Below are 20838 nucleotides of genomic sequence, written 5' to 3'. Positions count from 1 at the left end.
CCTGTTGCATTCACCAGCCGTCAGCCCGGCTCAGGGCTTCTGGCTGAGCAGCACTCCCCCTGTGGGAGCACACTGACCACTAGGGGCAGCACTGAGCATCTGCCCCCTAAGGTCAGTGTGCATCATAGTGACCAGTTGTTCCACCATTTGGTCAATTTGCATACTAGCCTTTTATTATATAGTATCTATTATTTCTACAAGTTCTACTTTGCTCTTTTTTAAATTTTATATGTACTTCTTATTTATTTCAGAGAGAAAGGGAGATGGAAAGAAAGATAGAAGCAGCAATGATGAGAGAGAACCATTGATTGGCTGCCTCCTGAATGTCCCCCACTGGGGACCAAGCCATCAACTCAGGCATATACCTTTGACTGGAATCGAACCTGGGACCCTTCAGTCCATGGGCTGACACTCTATCCACTGAGCCAAACCTGCTAGGGCACACTTTGTTCTTTCCTATATTTTCTATTTAATGCCTTATGTTCATGCTTTCCTTTAAGTTCCTCAACATATTTATAATAGCTGTCTAAAATTCTTGTCTGATTTCAATCACTATTGTTTTGTTAGTCTATTTATATTTCTTGATTTTGATTCCCACTTTCCAGTTTTTCCCAGTAATTGCTAAGTGTCTAAATTTTTTGTTCTTTTAAAGAGCAGCTTTACTTGGAAGACAGTTAAGTTGCCTGCAGATCAGCTTTCCAGACATGAATGTAAGCTCTGTTGGTATGGACTTATGGTGGCCTTAACCTAGGCATATTTAGCTTAATATCAAGGCGTTGTTCTTCTGGGGTCTCTAGTAACTCTACCAGCAATAAAGGTCTCATTGCTGTGTGGGATCAGAACTCCACCACCTCTCGATTCTGTTAGTGCTGGGACTTGTTTAGCCTATAGCTTCCTAGTAGTTTGTTCTGTTCTCAGTAATTTTTCTTGGACCAACCACTTGAAATCTCATTGTAAGTATGCAGGGCACAGTATGCAGCTAGAGACTCAATGAGACCCCATGCAGATGTTCGGGGCTCTTTATCTGGATAATGTCTTCTCTCTAATACACTGGCCCACAAAGTCCAGCCACTGCGGCCTCCCTGACCCCAGATCTGTTTCCCCAACTCAGTAAAAACCGCCATGCTCTGTTTAGAATCCCCTTTCACATACTGTGTATGACCCAGAAAGTTTCTCCAAGCAGAAAATAAGGGACACACGTATCAAGGCTCTCTCCCTTTGTTTCCCTTCTCTCAGTGATCAAAACTCTGTATCGCCAGTTGTTCAAGGTTTGCAGGTGGATGTTTCATGGACTTTGTCCAGATCTTTATTTACAATGAGGTAAGGCACCCGGGACCTGGGCTTTCCTCTCAGCTCTGGCTTCATCTGGATGTCTGGTTTAATTAGCATATTACACTTTTATTACTATAGATGTCCTCTTTTGCTTCCGTCCATTGAAGCAACAATATGGAAAGGCTGTCCCCATTAGTGGTGCTGGGTCAATAAATATTCATATGGAAAAATATGCACCTGACCTCTGACTCACACCATTCAAAAACAGTGATTTCAGAACTATGTCATTGACAATACCAGCAGGTAAGAACAGAGGAGTCCCCAAATGATAAATATTCTAACATACGTAAAGTACTGATGTTTAGATTTGTAAATTTAAATTAAAATGGTAATGTTTTTTTTTCAAGATAAATGATATAAATTTTATCTGTTTGGTGGGAGGAAATAACAAGAAATCAACATTTTCAAAAATAAGCTCTCATCCAATCCTCAAAATAGTAAAAACAAAACAAAACAACAACAAAACTGAATAAATAAAAACATGCATATGATGATAGAAAGCATCCATAATGATCAATAATCACAATCCCAAAACTGGAATAAACTCATAATTTAAAAGACAGATATGGTAACTTTGTTCAAAAATACAGAAGAAATAGTCACATAATAGTACAAGATACAAACACTCAATGTAAGAACAGAGAATACTTAGACATAAGAAGAATAGCAACCAGAAAGAAATAAAGATGCCTATGTAGGACTTTGAGTAGGAAAAATGGGATAAGTATAGTCAACAGATCACCTCCCAAAACAGATAGACTAGTTTTAAACTTGTATGTAATAAATGTGACTTATCTATTCAATTCAATCCCAGCAAAAAACCTTCTTCGGGTAAATCTGAAAAAGGAGTGAACTCTCCCCATGGATGATTTCTTCTCTAGGAAGAGAAAATATGAGGGGCCTTTTCTGAGGGACCATGTGACCCTGGTGTATCTGTTTGTGACATCAGTGTGGTACTGACCCAGAATGGAGATGGGGCAGAGTGCAGTGTGTGCTGAAAAGCCATTCAACACAAGCTCCTGGAAGATCAGTGAGGCTATTAGGTCTAGTAATAATTAATGTCGTTTCTAATACTTTTTAAAATTGAATTTATTTAAACAATACAACAAAATTTAATCAACAATATAGTTGCCGTTGTTTTCTACTACTTGTGCCCAACGCTCAGGAAGCATTTTAATCCCTCTGTTGTAAAATTCTTGTGATTTTGATGCAAAAAATTCGGTCAATGCATTTTTGAGGCATTCTTCATTATTAATTTTTTTTCCAAGAAGAAAGTTTTGCAAAGAACGAAACAAATGTCTAATCGGAAGGGGCAATATCAGGAGAATATGCAGGTTGAGGGAGAACTTCCCATTCCAACTGGCGCAGTTTTTCAGCAGTGATTCTTGCAGTATGCGGTTGTCTGTTATCGTGGTGAAGAATTACGCCCTTCCGATTAATCAGCGCAGGTTCTTTTTCTCTTAAAGCTTGGGCTAACCTTTCCAATTGGGCACTATACACTGCACTTGTAATGGTTTGGGTAGATGGTAAAAGCTCATAATGAAGAATTCCTTTAAAATTCCACCAAACACACATCACTTTTTTCGCATGCAAGTCAGGTTTTGGCGTGGGCTGCGGAGCCTCATTTTTGTCCAACCATTGAGGCCGCCTTTTCAAATTAACATACAGCACCCATTCTTCATCTCCGGTAACGATTTGCTCTAAAAACGGCAAACGGTTTTGACAAGAGAGGAGCGAACTGCAAATTGTGACTCTTTGATTATGGTTGTTGTCGGTCAACTCATGAGGAACCCATTTTCCAAACTTTTAGACTTTGCCAAGTGCACGCAATTGATTGGAAATTGTTTTTTTTTTGTGAACAATTTAAAGTTGTCGCAAGCTCTTGTTGGGTAATTTGAGGATTTTGCACCAAAAGAGCTTGAAGAGCTTCTTGATCAAAATTGGACACACGGCCTCGACCACTCTTGTCATCTAACGAAAAATTTCCCTCGCGAAATTTCTCAAACCAACGCTGGCATTTTCTGGCGCTAACTGCATCTTGACCAAGAGCACTACAGATGTTTTTTGCAGCCTCACTTGCTTTTCTTCCTAATTGGAACTCGTAAAGAATGCAGTGCCGAATATGCTCTTCATCCGCCATCTTCTTAGCCCTAGTTTTGCAACAAAAACCAAACCAAACACAAACTTTTTCAAGCAAAACTTGTTAATTGCACTTCACACATTCTGTAGATACCACGTGTTTGAAGGTTATGTCAATACAAGTCAACGCCAAGCAAGATTTTAAACGAATGTTAAAAAACGACATTAATTATTAATAGATAGACAGTGATGTCAACACATGGGGCCTCCCGTCTGGCCTTCATAGTTTCTGTTGAGAAATCAACTGAAAATCGTATGGGTGCTCCCTTTTAGGTAACTAACTGTTTTTCTCTTGCTGCTTGTAAGATTCTCTCTTTGTCTTTTGCTCTTGGCATTTTAATTATGATGTGTCTTGGTATGGTCCTCTTTGGATTCCTTTTTTTTTTTTTGGGGGGGGGGTTGTGAGCTTCCTGGACTTGTAAGTCTATTTCTTTCATCAGGTGGGGGAAATTTTCAGTCATTATTTCTTAAAATAGGTTTACAGTTTCTTGCATTCTCTCTTCTTCTGGCACTCCCATAATTTTGATGTTGGTATGCTTGAAGTTGTCCCAGAGGCTTTTTACACTATCTTCAACTTTCTGAATTTTCTTCTCTTCTTGCTTCTCTAGAACAGTGTCCTTTTCCTCTTTGTATTCCAAATCTTTGACTTGATTCTTGCATTCTTCTGGTCTGCTGTTGAGTCTCTGTATATATATTTTTTTAATTTCGGTCAGTGTATGTTTAATTTCTAGTTAGTTTAGTTTCTTTTTCATACCCTCGAGGGTCTTGTTAAGTTTATCGGCCTTTTCTAGGAAATTCTTGAAAAACCTTATAACTGTGGTTTTGAACTCTATATCCAGTCCTTTGTTCTCCTTTATTTCTTTTGTTTGAGAGTGGCAAGAAATATTTAAAGTGATGAATAGCAAGAACCTACAACCAAAATTACTCTACCCAGCAAAATTATCAAAATTATCAGAATTGAAGGGCAGATAAAAAGCTTCACGGATCTAAAAAAGCTAAAGGAGAACATCACCACCAAACCAATATTATATGAAATGCTAATATGTATCTATCAAGTGAATCTAAAAGTCAACTGAATTAAAAATCTGAGGAACAGAATAAATTGGTAAATATAATATCATCAGGGGCATAGAATGGGAGGGGACTGATAATTCTCCGGGGAAAGGGGTGTCTGTATGGGGGCTCTGGGAAGAGACTGAACAAAAATCATATACCTATGGATGAGGACAGCGGGGGAAGGAGGGAGGTAAGGGCAGAGGGTAGAGTGGGGACCAGGTGGAGGGGAGATATGGGAGGGGGGAGAGGAAAAACAATTGTAATAATCTGAACAATAAAGATTTATTTAAAACAAACAAACAAATGGGGCCTCACAGAGAATTACGTAAATATTCGGGGGAAAGTGTACCATGTTCAGGGGCAAAAGAAGAAAATGTATATTCAGGAAAGATGTTCCGGAAGTACAGCAGCAGGACCCAGAGATTACAGAGCTTTTAGAAACCCCCGGAGACCAGATGTAAGCATCATAACATTAAGGTGTTTGCAGCACAGGACAGAAGCCATAACGGTTGTGCAGATATAGCAACATATACAGCTGTAAATGAAATACCACAAGCACACGTGTATGCAAATAACTAAAACTCCCAAAGAAAAGCAAATCAAAATGGGCTAAAATTAAGAATAGAAGAAAATGAGACATTGAGATGGAGAATAACTTTGCATGTGAGGTAAGCATCAGTGCTAGTGAGTAAACTGAAAATTAAAACTAAAATGAGACGATAATTTGCATTTATAAAACTGGCAAAACTTAATGTCTCTAAACATTAAGACACAATTTAGCAAAATGTAATGAAATTTAGCAGATGAATAAATATGCATACATTTAAATCAAAAATCATTCTTCAATTTACATACCTTACCATAATGCTCAAACATGTGCAAGTGTGGAAATATAAAATTATATCTGTAATGGTATTGTTTTAGGTGAAAAAAAATGAGGCAATTTTTTGAAAAACAGTATACCATAAGTAAATGCTCATAAGAATTGTCCTAAGCATCTAACTTTTTGCTCACAAATACAGTGCAAATGACTAAAGAATATTAAAGTAGAAAAACCGCAGACACACTCGCTGTCCACCCATTTCAGTGACTGCTAACTGAAGACCAACACAAAAGCTTGCTATGGTGCGTCCATCCATCCCAAACAGGACTGAACCATGGGAAAATCGAATGACCCTGGAAAAGCCTTATGGTGGTGCCAGAGCTGGACACACTCAGATCCAGCATGTGAGGCGGCATAAATGAATGAACTTGGTCCCTTTCACTCATGGCAGCCAGCCCCCTAGCCAGCCGCCCTGGGGATGCATGTGTGCCCATTCTAGCAACCAGAGGGACATCAGGACACAGCATTCTCCTGACACGGCCAGCTCTGCCAGGAAGGCTCACCATGTCCACAGTACTGGCCCCTCTTATCTATGGGGTCCCTTTCAAACCCCCAGTGCATTCCTGAAACCATGGATGGTACTCAACCTCACTTATACAGTGATTGTTCCTACACATGCATGCCTGTAATTAGGTACAGTGAGAGATTAACAGTAGCTAATAATAAAATAGCACAATTCTAACTATCTATGCTAATAAAAGCCTAGGTGGCCCTCACACATGACATCATTACAAGATGGCCACATGCACAGCAGAGATGGGGCCCTGTGGCTACTTCACATGGTAAGGCCTGGGGGTCTCATAGCTCTCCATGTGGCATGGAGGAGGCTGGTCCCACAGGAGGAGGTGGGTTGTGGCAAGGGAGGGCAGTTGTGGGCAATTGGCCTGGCAGGGGAGGGCAGTTGAGGTGATCAGGCCAGAAGGGGAGGCAGTTGGGGACAATCAGGCCAATCGGGGAGCAGTTAGGCATCAATCAGGCTAGCAGGGGAATGGTTAAGGGCAATCAGACAGACAGGCAGGTGAGCAGTTAGGAGCCAGCAGTCCGGGATTGTGAGAGGGATGTCTGACTGCCAGTTTTGGACCAATTCCTGTGAGATCAGGCCTAAACCGGCAGTCGGACATCCGTGGAGGGGTCCCAGATTGAAGAGGGTGCAGGCCAGGCTGAGGGACTCCCCCATGCACAAATTTATGGACCACTAGTATACTCTAAAGAAACATATGGCTGAAACTGGTTTGGCTCAGTGGTTAGAGGGTCAGCCTGTGGACTGAAGGTTCCCAGGTTCAATTCCAGTTAAAGGCATGTACATTGGTTGTGGACACATCCCCAGTGGGGGGAGTGCAAGAGGCAGCTGATAGATGATTCTCTCTCATCGATGTTTCTAACTCTCTATCCCTCTCTCTTCCTCTCTGTAAAAAATCAATCAATAAAATGTTAAAAAAAAAAAAAAAAAAAAGAAAGAAAGAAAGAAAGAAAAGAAACATATGAGAATGCATCTCTCTCACTCTTCCTCCAGAGATGCCCACCTGAGGAGATGAAGGCAGATAGATGACTTGGTGGCAGTCTGCTTTGGCCTCCTGACATCTTAAACAAGCACTCACAGCTTCTCTGTGGGTATCGGGATCCCCCATTTGGGGCTGTTGGGAAGTGAAATGAAGGTTGCTCTGAACTCAAGCACTGTGATCCATCCTGGACCGTTCTCTGCTGGCTGCAGAGTGGCTTAGGGGCTGAGTGTGTACAGGTGGACACTGGGACAGAGAGATGATCGTGCCCAGGTGGGGTGGAGCAGGACTCCCAACAGTCCGTCGCACTCCTCAGAGCTGCAGCGATGTAAAGCGTATGGCATAGTTGTCTCCAAACAGGTTTCATGCCATACTTGAACTCAGGGAATACCACCTCCTTCCATGCCCAGGCCTCATAGTCCCTCTGACAGAGCAAGGAGCTGAAGAAAAAATGTTGCCCCCTTTCTGCAGGAAGCAGCTACAGAAGCCAACCTGCCCCTCTTTTCTCTGAAAGAATTCAGGGCCAAGATCCTTGAGGGGGAATGGGGTGGGCAGTTAGACAGACATGAGCAGAGCAAGGACAATAGGCCAGGTGCAGAAGGTGACCAGGGTGGAAAGCCCCAGGTGCCTACCAAAGGGCCATTGTACAGTGGGACCCCACCTCCAGGGTGACCTTTCTTTCCCTAGCATATCCTGGACCCCTGGCCTTCCCTCCCTGGAGGCAACAGCTAGGTCTCAGTTGTATGTCAGCTCCAGGCCCAGAGAAGCAACAAACCCAGCCAGGCTGACCTCAGGACCAGCTGCGTTAAGCAATGACCCCTGCCCTGGTGCTGCCAGTCAATCAGGGGAGACCACAGCCCTGAAAGGACACCCTTGGAAAGCTGCTGCATATTCTATTGAGATCTTCCCTTGGGACCTCCCCACCCTGCCACATAAAATCTCTGCCCTTAACACCCTCAGGACAAAGGACCCAGTGCCTCTCCCTCCCAGAGCACACCCACCCTTTCCCTTCCCCCTTCTCCTTTCGCCATACCACCCCTCAAGTGTGTTACCATCACCTTCCTCACTCTCAAGCTCCAACGCCCATCCCCCATAACCCATTTTCTTAGCCCAGCTCTTCTACAAATCACTTCTTCTACCTCTGTGATTTTATCAGTAAACTAGAGGCCAGGTGCATGAAACTTGTGCACTGGGGCTGGGGTCCCTCAGCCCAACCTGCACCCTCTCACAGTCCAGGAGCCCACCTGGCCAGAGCTCCACAATGGATCGCCCCTGCAGAGGGAGGCCCCACCCACTCACTGTAGCCCACTGGCCAGTGGCCTGGAACTCCCTTTGCAGGGCGATCATGGGGTGATGGCCGGGCCCCTGACCAATCACAATGCACCTGCCTTGGCTGGCCTGGCACCAGTGGATGTCATAGCATGGTCCTCCAGATGGTTGTTCTGCTGTTCTGCCATTCGGTTGATTTGCATATTACACTTTTATTATTATAAATGTGTTCTTATTAAAAAAAAATTTTTTTAAATGCCTGCCTGGCATGGTTCAGTGGGTTGAGCATTGACATATGAACCAGGAGGTCATGGTTTGATTTCTGGTCAGAGCACATGCCTGGGTTGCAGGCTCCATCCCCAGTGGGGGTTGTGCAGGAGACAGCTGATCCATTATTCTCTCTCATCTTTTATGTTTCTATCTCTCCCTCTCCCTTCCTCTCTGAAATCAATACAAATATATATATATTTTAAATAAAGCTTATAAAGTGCTTATTTCTGGAATTTTCCTTGTAATCTTTTGGGTTGACATGGACTTTGAGGCCCTGGGGATAGTCGTCATTATCCAGGCGTGATGTTAATTGTTTCCTAATGAACATCTGCTGCCTTGTGCGGCCTCCCCTCCGGCACACACCGCTGTCAGAGACAATGAGCCCCTCCCACAGCAAACCACCCTTCCCTGCGGCAGGGGGCAGTGCTGGGGGAGGCTGCCCAAGGGCGAGGGGCCCTGGTGACCTGCCCTTGATCAGCGAAGGTAGAGTGGGGACCACAGAGAATAAAGGACACCCCCACCCAATCCCAGGGGAACGTCTAAGTGTCCCAGACCCAGGTCAGTGCTGTGTCCTCGGAGAGGCCACAGGAGGAAGATCTAGTGCAGAATGCTCCCGGGCCTCCTGGCCCTCAGCGATGCCATGGGGTGAGGGGGCGGCAGACACACCGATGCCTGGAGCCCCGGCGCGCCTTGTCCAGCCGGCAGTCTGGGCACTGCTTCAGTTTTTTAAAATACTGCATGTGAGTGTGGTTCACAGCCCCTCTATAGTGCTGCGGGCCGCGTGCCCTTCAGATCACTCCTGCCAGGGTAGTGGGGAATGCCACCGGAGGAGCCTGTGTGGCTTCAATGCCAAGCTGTTGCCAGCTCTCTTCTGGGGCCAAGGACACACACACACACACTCACATACACTCACACACACACTCACACTCACACTCACACACACACTCACACACACACTGTCTCTCACACACACACACACTCACACACACACTCACACACACACTCACAGGCACACACACTCACAGGCACACACACTCACACTCACACACACACATACACACACTCACACACTCACACACACACTGTCTCACACACACAATCACACACACTCACACACACACTCACACACACTCTCACACACACACACATACATACACACTCACACACTCACAGACACACACACTCACACGCATACACGCACTCAGAGGGACGGTGCCTTCTGAACCACTTCCTTCTGAAGCACGGCCTCTGGCCCTGCACTTCCCGCTCAGGAGGGTGTGACAGTCGGCCCCGTCTGCCCAAGAGATAAGGACTCTGGAGACAGACCAGGCCAGGGGGAAAAAGTTTAAAGGAGTAAGGTAGGTCATAACTCAGTGCCCGGAGTTCCTTTGGGTAGGACATGCAGGCCTCCCTCCAGATCAGGCTGGTAAATTGGGGTCATAAAAAACCGCAGCACCCTGCACTCCCGTTGGGAGTCAGAACAGACATTCTGTTTGAAGCAAAACAGGCCAGGTTGTGTAAATCACCTAAGGAACAGCTAAAGATGGCCAGTTCTTTGTCCTGAGGGGCCAATCAGAGAATGACACACCAACAGTGGGATGGGATGGGAAAAAGAGGTATAAGAGGAGGGACTGCCCCTCCATCGGGGCTCTTGCCTGGGTGTTTGCCGGCTGCTGCGTCAGCCAAGGTTTGAGCCCAGATTCGAATCTGTAATAAACTCTTGCATGCTTGATCAAATTGGCTCCGGTGGTTTATCTCTTGGGGACTCGCTTCGTAACATTTGGAGGCCCCAGCGAGATCCCACCAGGGGGGCTTCTCAGTAAGCCCCTCTAAGAAATTTAAGAAATTTCACGTCCTCTGGAACATCGGACCACTCCCGGATCTGCCTACTTGGCGCCGGTAAGTCAGGCCTGGTTTCTCTTTTAAGTTTCTTGAAGCTTCTTGTCCTGGTTTGATACGTACCCTGTTGTCGTGAACGCGGGAGGCGGGATGCTGCTGAACTCCCGGTTTGCAACCGAGGTGGTGACAACCACCGAGGCCTGGTTCTGTCTGGTTTTGGAGTCTGAAGACTCCCTGGTTCTGTCTGGTTTTGGAGTCTGGGGACTCCCTGGTTCTGTCTGGGTTTGGAGTCTGGGGACTCCCTGGTTCTGTCTGGGTTTGGAGACTGGGGACTCCCTGGTTCTGTCTGGGTTTGGAGTCTGGGGACTCCCTGGTTCTGTCTGGGTTTGGAGTCTGGGGACTTCCTGGTTCTGTCTGGGTTTGGAGTCTGGGGACTCCCTGGTTGTGGTATGAGGGAGTGTTGTTCTGGTCTGAATGAGTGTTGTTGTGAGTGTTGAGAGAGTGCAGCCGCAATCGAGTGTGTGGGAATTGGTAAAAGTGTTCATTTTTCCTCTTTGGGATTTGTTTTGGACTTATTTGCTGCCTAACTGTTTATAGATTGGGAAGAAAGAGAGAAATGGGGCAAGGAAACTCAAAGGAGAGTCACCTAAGTCTCCTTGAATGCATGGTTAAAAATTTTCCGGACTTCAAAAAACGAGGTGAAGGCTATGGTGTTTCTGTAGATGCCTTCACTCTCCGGAGACTTTGTGAATTGGAGTGGCTGACATTTGGGGTTGATTGGCCTTCAACAGGGACCCTAGACATGGGGCCCTGCATGGGAGTCCGGCGGATAGTCTATAGGAGCCCTGGGCATCCGGACCAAATTCCATACATTGATATCTGGATTGATGTTCTTTTTGATAACCCCAAATGGCTGAAGGAGTGTGGTTGTCTCCCTGACAAAGGAAAATTGAGAAAGAGACCTCCCAGGTCCGTCTTACTCGCCCGGCCACAGGCGAGCAGAGAGAAGCCAAGTCAGGCGCCCTCAGCACCCCCTGTGTTAGAGGCTCCTGAGGAAGACCCGATGTCGGGCCTGAAATTCCCTTGCCCACCCCCTTATGTGGCCGCAGCTGCCTCCACTACCTCGCCAAGCAAGAAGGGGCCTGACCCCCCAGTGAGACCCCAGGTGAGAGTGGAGTATCCCCCTTTGCCCCCAGAAGGAGCCATTGAGAAGGCACCCCCTGTGTCACCTGACTCTTCCAGGTCTGGTGAGGGGGATAGGAAAGGGACCACCCTTGATGAGCTCCCCCTCAGCCCTCCCCACACTCGTTCGGAAGCTCAGTTTAGTGAAAGCCGAACGGCCGCCCTGTTACCGCTCAGGGAGGTGGGGGAGACGGACTCCCATGGGCTGAGCCTAAGGACTTATGTTCCTTTCACCTCCTCTGATTTGTACAATTGGAAGAATCAGAATCCCCCTTTTTCGCAGAACCCCCAGGGGCTGATAACTTTACTGGAGTCTGTATTCTACACTCACCAGCCCACCTGGGATGACTGCCAGCAACTATTAAACACCCTGTTTACCACTGAGGAGAGAGAAAGAAAGAAACCTTTAATTTGTTTAAAGCTGAGTGCTCTGATGGCTAGCAAACCGCCCTGAGTGGCCACTGGGATTCCTTTTTCCCAAGGGTGCTTTGCTTTCTGTCAGAGGGGTATCAGCCCACCTAACAATATTTATGTCTATGTTTATTGATTTGAAGGTATGAAATTGTAACAATTATGGTACAAAAAATTAAAAGCAGAAACCAAATTCTAAAGTTAACTATTTACAAGAAGGAAGCTTGAACTGGCAAAGTCGCCAAGTCTGCCCAGCGAGCTCAAAAACTAAATGAATCTTATTTCAGACACCTGCCTCCACCTAGTCTTCATCAGTGGTGGAGGAACGGTCTCAGAACTGTTTGTTTCAATTGGCCATTTAAGTTTAATGTAATTAATGATTACAGTACATTGTAAAATCTTTAAAAGAAAAGAAAAATATTTTGTGGGCCACTTAGGTCCTTGTGTATATGTTAACTCTTAAGTTATAATTTTAAAATCAGTAAGAGCTTGTCAAAAAGGTCAGGGAGTCTGATTGCAGTGGAGGGGTCACAGGTTCCCCCCATGGCAGCACCTTTGCTAGCCAGAGGCAAGCGGCGGACAGCCTGATGAAAACGCCCTGGTAGAAGCACCGCCTTTGCCACCTGGGACCCGCTCGCTCCCTGCCTCCATTCACCTCCAGGGGTTGTTTTGAGTAGCTGGAGGCAGTAAGGCGAGGAGGGAAATTCCCCTGTGACCCCCCTGCATCCCAAGGGAACCCTAAAACCCTCGGTGACTGCTTGGACACTTTTCACCGTGTTCTGTTAGGGGGCTTAAAGGCGCAGCTAGAAATTCTCCTGTTCCCCTTTCCAGGCTTATCAGAATCTGAGATCTTTATCTGTAGGAAGAATGTGGCAGTTTAAATTTCAAGCGGCTGGAGGCCTGGGAACATGTTACTGGACCTGCTCCCTCTTCCCTCTGCCTTTTCTAAATATTTTAAAATAATGGAAGATTTGAGGTATGGTTATGGATTTTTGAAGGACATAGAAAGAAGGTTTAAAAGCTAATGTAAAATAGTGAAAGTTTTTATGAAAGTTGTGCATGTGATGAGAAGGAGAAACAGGGAGAGAGGGAAAGAACGAAACAGAGACTTAAGAAAGAGACTCTGGGAGTCCGAGAGGGAAGGATTTAGACAGAAGCAGAAACAAAGATTGGAAGAGAAAGTGATATGAATGTATAAGTGTAAGTATGTATGTGAGAAAGGGAGGGAGAGAGATATGAGCTAGAGACAGGAAAGGACAGAGATTAGAGAGGGAGAGAGACAGAAGGTGAGGCCAGAAGAGACAGAGACCATCTGAAAAAAAGGGAGACTTAGATTCCAAGGGTTTTTAACCTCAAGGAAGAAGACTGACAGGACCAGGGCTCCTTTCAATTAAGCTTCCAAGGGTAACCTTACAAGTGAGAGGCAAAGCTATTAATTTCCTGGTGAGCACTGGGCAGTTTATTCAGTCTTGATAGAGCCGATGGGACCTCTAGGAAGATATCAGTCCAGGGAGCCACCAGACAAACTGACTGTTTTCCTTGGACATCAAGAAGGACTGTAGACCTAAGAAGGAACACGTACTGGAGGAACGCAGCTGCTAAACTGGACTGAAGTAGAACAACAGGCCTTTGAGGAGCTAAAGAAGGCTCTCGTCTCAGCACCTGCCCTAGCCTTGCCAGATGTTACGAAGCCCTTCCACCTTTACGTGAGTGAGGTAAGAGGCATTGCCAAAGGGATTCTCACTCAGACTCTAGGTTCCTGGAAGAGGCCTGTGGCCTATCTGTCTAAGAGACTAGACCCTGTGGCAGCAGAGTGGCCAGTATGCCTCTAGGCAGTGGCCACCATTGCATTGCTGATGAAGGAGGCAGATAAGCAGACTCTGGGCCAGGAGCTAGCCCTGACAACACCCCATGCCATTGAGGCCCTCCTTTGAGGTGCTCCAGAGAGATGGATGTCAAACACCAGAATCACCCAGTGCCATGCTCTTCTCCTGGATCAGCCATGCGTCCGATTCCATAAGACACTGGCCATCAACCCTGCCAGCCTGCTTCCAGATGATCCAGAGGAACCCATTCATGATGGCATAGAGGTAACAGACACAGTACTGACAGATGTCCTGCCGTCATCACTAGACAAGGTACTGTTCACAGATGGGAGCAGTTATGTTCGGGATGGGATCTGATATACAGGAGCAGCAGTAGTCACCCTGGACCACACCATTTGGGCACAGTTCCTGAACTTTTGGCCTTAATCCAGGCCCTTCAATGGGGACACAATGCCATCCCCCAGGAAAGAGGATTACCAATTTCAGAGATTTTAGCTTATTTGAGTCCATCTGACTCCTGAAAGCAGTTGCAATAGTGCACTGCAAAGGACATCAGAAAGGGGAGACAATTGAAGCCAGAGGAAATAGAGCCGCAGACCAAACTGCTAAGGAAGATGCCCAAAGACCAGTAGGGCCTTTACAAGTCTGTCGGACCCCAACCTACACCAAACAAGAGGAGGAATTGGCTGAACAGAAGTAAGCCATCAAAGGACCAGATGGTTGGTGGGCCCTACCAGATGACAGACTGTTGGTCCCAGAGGCTCTAGGTCAGACATTAGTTGCCCAGTTACACCAGGTTACCCACTTAGGTGTCACCAAGACTTCTGAACTTCTGTGAGGCAGATACTATGAAGCTTCGGTAAGGTAAAAGCGTCACTAGAAGTACTGTCTGTGCACAGGTAAATGCTAAGCAAGGTAAATGCTAAGAGGGTCCCCCTGGGAATTTGGGCCCCAGAGAAATTCCCCAGGAGAGCATTAGGAGGTAGATTTTGCAGAGATTAAGCCACCAGCATTAAGGTACAAGTACATGCTAATTTTTATAGACACCTTCTCAGGTTAGGTTGAAGTATACCCCACTAGGATAGAAACTGCCTTTATAGTAGTCAAGAAATTACTCCAGGAGATTATACCTAGATTCGAGCTGCCAGTAGTCATAGGATCAGATAACAGCCCAGCCTTTGTAGCAAGGTATCTCAAAGTATAGCTCAAGCCTTAGGACAGGCCTGAGCGGAACTCTAAAAAGTTTAATTAAGTTTGTCCTGGAAACCGGTGAAAATTGGACCAACCCCCTGCCCTTCGCCCTATTATGGGCCAGGTGTATCTCCTACTGGGATGGTCCCCCCACCCCCTTTTTTTGAGATCATGTATGGTAGACCTCCTCTCCTTCCTTCCCAGGGTCAGGGAGAAACTGAAAGCTAGAATTCATAACCATTCCCTTGCTCAAGTCCTTACAGGCTCTGCAATTTATCCAGAGAGCCACCCATAAGCTTGTTCCAGATGAACTGCCAGTGCCCACCGTGGACCCTGTACACCCCTCCAGCCCAGAGACTCTGTGTGGGTAAAGAAGTTCACTGTCCAAGGACTCACCCCAACCTGAAAGGGAGCTACACTGTTATCCTGAGCACGCCCACGGCAGTTGAAGTAGATGGCACCCAAACCTGGCTACACCACTCCCAGCTCCTGCACAGAAAACAACCTGGATCCTGGCAACCAGCAGCCTCACCCGTGAGAGCCCTAGCCTGGCCTAGGAGGAGACTTGATGCCTGCAGGAGGGGAAATGGACTTCAGTGAGGATAGTACTAATGGGCACTGTGGTACTGGAGGTTTTGGTAACTGTAAGAACATTTTTGCTAGCCAGTGAGAAAGTCCGGGGCCAAGTAAAGCTACATGTGCAAGGGAATGGGAGAGCAGAAAGAGAGGAATGGAGAAGACAAGAAGGAAATTGGTATGAAAACTTATTTTCCTGGCCCCCCTGGTTAATGGCCTTAATAATAGCTATAGCAGTTAAGAGGGCCCCAGTCTTTATCCCCCTTTTACTGGGAATTGGAATTGCAGGATCAACGGCTATGGGAACATCAGCCCTTGTTAAGGGGAACCAGGACTACAAAGAATTGAGCCAACAGATAGATACTGACCTTAGCATTCTTGAAAGTACAGCCAGCAAGCTAGAAGGGTCACTGAGCTCCCTAGCTGAAGTTGTCCTCCAGAATAGACAGGGTTTAGACCTACTTTTTCTCAAACAGGGAGGGCTTTGCCCAGCCCTGGGTGAAGCTTGTTGTTTTTATACCAACCACTCTGGAGTCATAAAGGAGAGCCTCAGCCAACTAAGAAAAAGATTAAAGGAAAGGGAGGAAGCCAGGGCCAGCCAGGGGAACTGGTATGAAAACCTCTTTACGTGATAAGAGTTGTTACCTCATGGCTAACAACTCTTATTAGTGCCTTAGCCGGCCCCCTCCTCATTCTATTGCTAGCTCTAACTGTGGGTCCTTGTTTGTTCAGATCTCTGGTAAATTTAATACAATCCAGAGTCAAGGACCTTAAGATCATGGTCCTCCGAACTCACTATCATAGTCTAAATACGGAGGACCGGGAGGAGGAGGAATCAAGGATTTGATTCCCCGATAAGACCAGTAGGGAATGTGACAGTCGGTCCCGTCTGCCCAAGAGATAAGGACTCTGGAGACAGACCAGGCCAGGGGGAAAAAGTTTAAAGGAGTAAGGTCGGTCATAACTCAGTGCCCGGAGTTCCTTTGGGTAGGACATGCAGGCCTCCCTCCAGATCAGGCTGGTAAATTGGGGTCATAAAAAACCGCAGCACCCTGCACTCCCGTTGGGAGTCAGAACAGACATTCTGTTTGAAGCAAAACAGGCCAGGTTGTGTAAATCACCTAAGGAACAGCTAAAGATGGCCAGTTCTTTGTCCTGAGGGGCCAATCAGAAAGTGAGAGACCAACAGTGGGATGGGATGGGAAAAAGAGGTATAAGAGGAGGGACTGCCCCTCCATCGGGGCTCTTGGCGTGGGTGTTTGCCAGCTGCTGCGTCAGCCAAGGTTTGAGCCCAGATTCGAATCTGTAATAAATCTTGCATGCTTGATCAAATTGGCTCCGGTGGTTCATCTCTTGGGGACTCGCTTCATAACAGAGGGGAGGGACTGTGATCACAGGTTTGCTCAGCCCGGGGCCCGGGCAGGCACAGGGAGGGGCCCTGCGTGGCTGACTTCAGAAAGTCTCCGGGCTTTGGTGATTGTCTCCCCAAACTTTTACAGGTTTCTTCCCTCCATCCAAACTGCCATTTAATAACTCACATTGGAGGTTTTATATACACATACATATATATATATATATATATATATATATATATATATATATATATATATATATATTTCAGAGAGGAAGGGAGAGGGAGAGATAGAAACATCAGTGATGAGAGAGAGTCATAGATCAGCTGCCCTCTGCTCACCCCACACTGGGAATGGAGCCTGCCACCTGGGCATGTGCCCTGACCAACCATGACCTCCTGGTTCATAGGCTGATGCTCAGCCATTGAGCCACGCTGGCTGGCGAGTTGCTGTGTTTTTACAAGCACAGGTGTTACAAATTTGTGAGCAAACATATCTGACCACAGGGGATTGTAGGATCTGGCTGGAGGGGAGGAAGTTAGAGGGTGTGTGGGTCACTCAATCACTGCCTCTCCCCCCCTCCCCCCCAGCCCCTCAACAAGCTCAGCAGGGGGTGGGGTCACCAGCATGCCTTGTGGAGACATTATCTGATATGGCACAAACATTGCTTAGAAATGTTAGTTAGGAGTTATTCTGCTCTACATAGAGAACTGCACCTGTGTTGTATGTATACATAAAATGAGGATTTTCATAGGAGTGTGGGTTTGGGACAGATACAGAGGCAGAGAGAAAGAATGTGACTGTGTTTAACCGCAGTCTCTGGGTTGCAGTGTTGGGAAAGGGCTATTTAGTTAAAGGCGGTATTTTTACTTAGAATGTTTCACAATTGCTCTGCTTTATCCGTTTAACCGGTTGGAGCCGCACTTTACCAGAGCCAGGTGGCCCAGGGGACAGAATCTGTGTGCAGTCCTCGCTTCCCCGGGCCCCGCCCTCACTGAGAGCTGCTGCCTGGGGATGCGTCCTCCATGAGATGTGAGGAGAGGCTGCCAGTGAAGCAGCAGGGATTGCACTGATAGAAATGCCCACATCAAACCCGACTGAATCTGATGCTCCTGAACTCCCCACAGCTCACAGTGACGGAGTGGCCTCGGCTTGTCTCGGCCAATTCCAGGAGAGAGCACTGGTTCTTCGGCACAACGTTGAAGGGCTGTGGCCGGAAAAAGGTGTGGGCAACTCAGGCAGACCTCCCCACACACACACACCGGGGCTCAGAGTCCTCACTGGGCAGACCCCCCCCCCCCACACACACCGGGGCTCAGAGTCCTCACTGGGCAGACCCCCCCACACACACACACACCGGGGCTCAGAGTCCTCACTGGGCAGACCCCCCCCCCAAACACACACACCGGGCTCAGAGTCCTCACTGGGCAGACCCCCCCCACACACACACACCGGGGCTCAGAGTCCTCACTGGGCAGACCCCCCCCACACACACACACACGGGGGCTCAGAGTCCTCACTGGGCAGACCCCCCCCCCCCCAAACACACACACCGGGGCTCAGAGTCCTCACTGGGCAGACCCGCCCACACACACACACACACACCTGGGCTCAGAGTCCTCACTGGGCAGACCCGCCCCCCACACACACACACACCGGGGCTCAGAGTCCTCACTGGGCAGACCCCCCCCCACACACACACACCGGGGCTCAGAGTCCTCACTGGGCAGACCTCCCCCCCCCACACACACACACCGGGGCTCAGAGTCCTCACTGGGCAGACCTCCCCCCCCCCCCACACACACACACCGGGGCTCAGAGTCCTCACTGGGCAGACCCCCCACACACACACACCGGGGCTCAGAGTCCTCACTGGGCAGACCCCCCCCCCCCCCCCACACACACACTGGGGCTCAGAGTCCTCACTGGGCAGACCCCCTCCCCCCCACACACACACCGGGGCTCAGAGTCCTCACTGGGCAGACCCCCTCACACACACACACACCGGGGCTCAGAGTCCTCACTGGGCAGACCCCCCCCCCCCCCACACACACACCGGGGCTCAAGGTCCTCACTGGGCAGACCACCCCCCCACACACACACACACCGGGGCTCAGAGTCCTCACTGGGCAGACCTCCCCCCCCACACACACACACACCGGGGCTAAGAGTCCTCACTGGGCAGACTCCCCCCCCCCCCACACACACACACACCGGGCTCAGAGTCCTCACTGGGCAGACCACCCCCCCCCACACACACACACACCGGGGCTCAGAGTCCTCACTGGGCAGACCCCCCCACACACACACACACACCGGGGCTCAGAGTCCTCACTGGGCAGACCCCCCCCCACACACACACCGGGGCTCAGAGTCCTCACTGGGCAGACCCCCCCCCCCCCCCACACACACACCGGGGCTCAGAGTCCTCACTGGGCAGACCTCCCCCCCCCCCACACACACACACCGGGGCTCAGAGTCCTCACTGGGCAGACCCCCCCCACACACACACACCGGGGCTCAGAGTCCTCACTGGGAAGACCCCACACACACACACACAACGGGGCTAAGAGTCCTCACTGGGCAGACACCCCCCCCCCCCCAAACACACACTGGGGCTCAGAGTCCTCACTGGGCAGACTCCCCCCCCCCCCCACACACACACACCGGGGCTCAGAGTCCTCACTGGGCAGACCCCCCCCCCACACACACACACACAGGGGCTCAGAGTCCTCACTGGGTAGCCCCCCCCACACACACACACACACCGGGGCTCAGAGTCCTCACTGGGCAGACCCCCCCCCCACACACACACGGGGGCTCAGAGTCCTCACTGGGCAGACCTCCCCCCCCCCCCCCCACACACACACCGGGGCTCAGAGTCCTCACTGGGAAGACCTCACCCCACCCCCCCACACACACACACCGGGGCTCAGAGTCCTCACTGGGCAGACCCCCCCCCCCCACACACACACACACCGGGGCTCAGAGTCCTCACTGGGCAGACCTCCCCCCGACACACACACACACCGGGGCTCAGAGTCCTCACTGGGCAGACCCGCCCCCACACACACACACACCGGGGCTCAGAGTCCTCACTGGGCAGACCCGCCCCCACACACACACACACACCTGGGCTCAGAGTCCTCACTGGGCAGACTCCTCCCCCCCCCCCCCCACACACACACCGGGGCTCAGAGTCCTCACTGGGCAGACCACCCCCCCAACACACACACACACCGGGGTTCAGAGTCCTCACTGGGCAGACCCCCCCACACACACACACACACCGGGGCTCAGAGTCCTCACTGGGAAGACCCCCCCCCCACACACACACCGGGGCTCAGAGTCCTCACTGGGCAGACCCTCCCCCCACACACACACACACCGGGGCTCAGAGTCCTCACTGGGCAGACCTCCCCCCCCCCACACACACACACACCGGGGCTCAGAGTCCTCACTGGGCAGACCCCCCCCACACACACACCGGGGCTCAGAGTCCTCATTGGGAAGACCCCCCCACACACACACACAACGGGGCTAAGAGTCCTCACTGGGCAGACCCCCCCACACACACACACACACACTGGGGCTCAGAGTCCTCACTGGGCAGACTCCCCCCCCTCCCCCCACACACACCGGGGCTCAGAGTCCTCACTGGGCAGACCCCCCCACACACACACACACACACAGGGGCTCAGAGTCCTCACTGGGTAGCCCCCCCCCCCCCACACACACACCGGGGCTCAGAGTCCTCACTGGGTAGCCCCCCCCCCCCCCCACACACACACCGGGGCTCAGAGTCCTCACTGGGCAGACCTCCCCCCACACACACACACACACCGGGGCTAAGAGTCCTCACTGGGCAGATCTCCCCCTGCCCCCCTACACAAACACCGGGACTCAGAGTCCTCACTGGGCAGACCTCCCCCCCCCCCCCCCACACACACACACACTGGGACTCAGAGTCCTCACTGGGCAGACCTCCCCCCCCACACACACACGGGGACTCA

Source organism: Pipistrellus kuhlii, unplaced genomic scaffold, assembly GCF_014108245.1.
Source record: "Pipistrellus kuhlii isolate mPipKuh1 unplaced genomic scaffold, mPipKuh1.p scaffold_m20_p_21, whole genome shotgun sequence".
In the NCBI taxonomy this organism is placed as follows: Eukaryota; Metazoa; Chordata; class Mammalia; order Chiroptera; family Vespertilionidae; genus Pipistrellus; species Pipistrellus kuhlii.
This window is presented reverse-complemented; position numbering follows the sequence as displayed.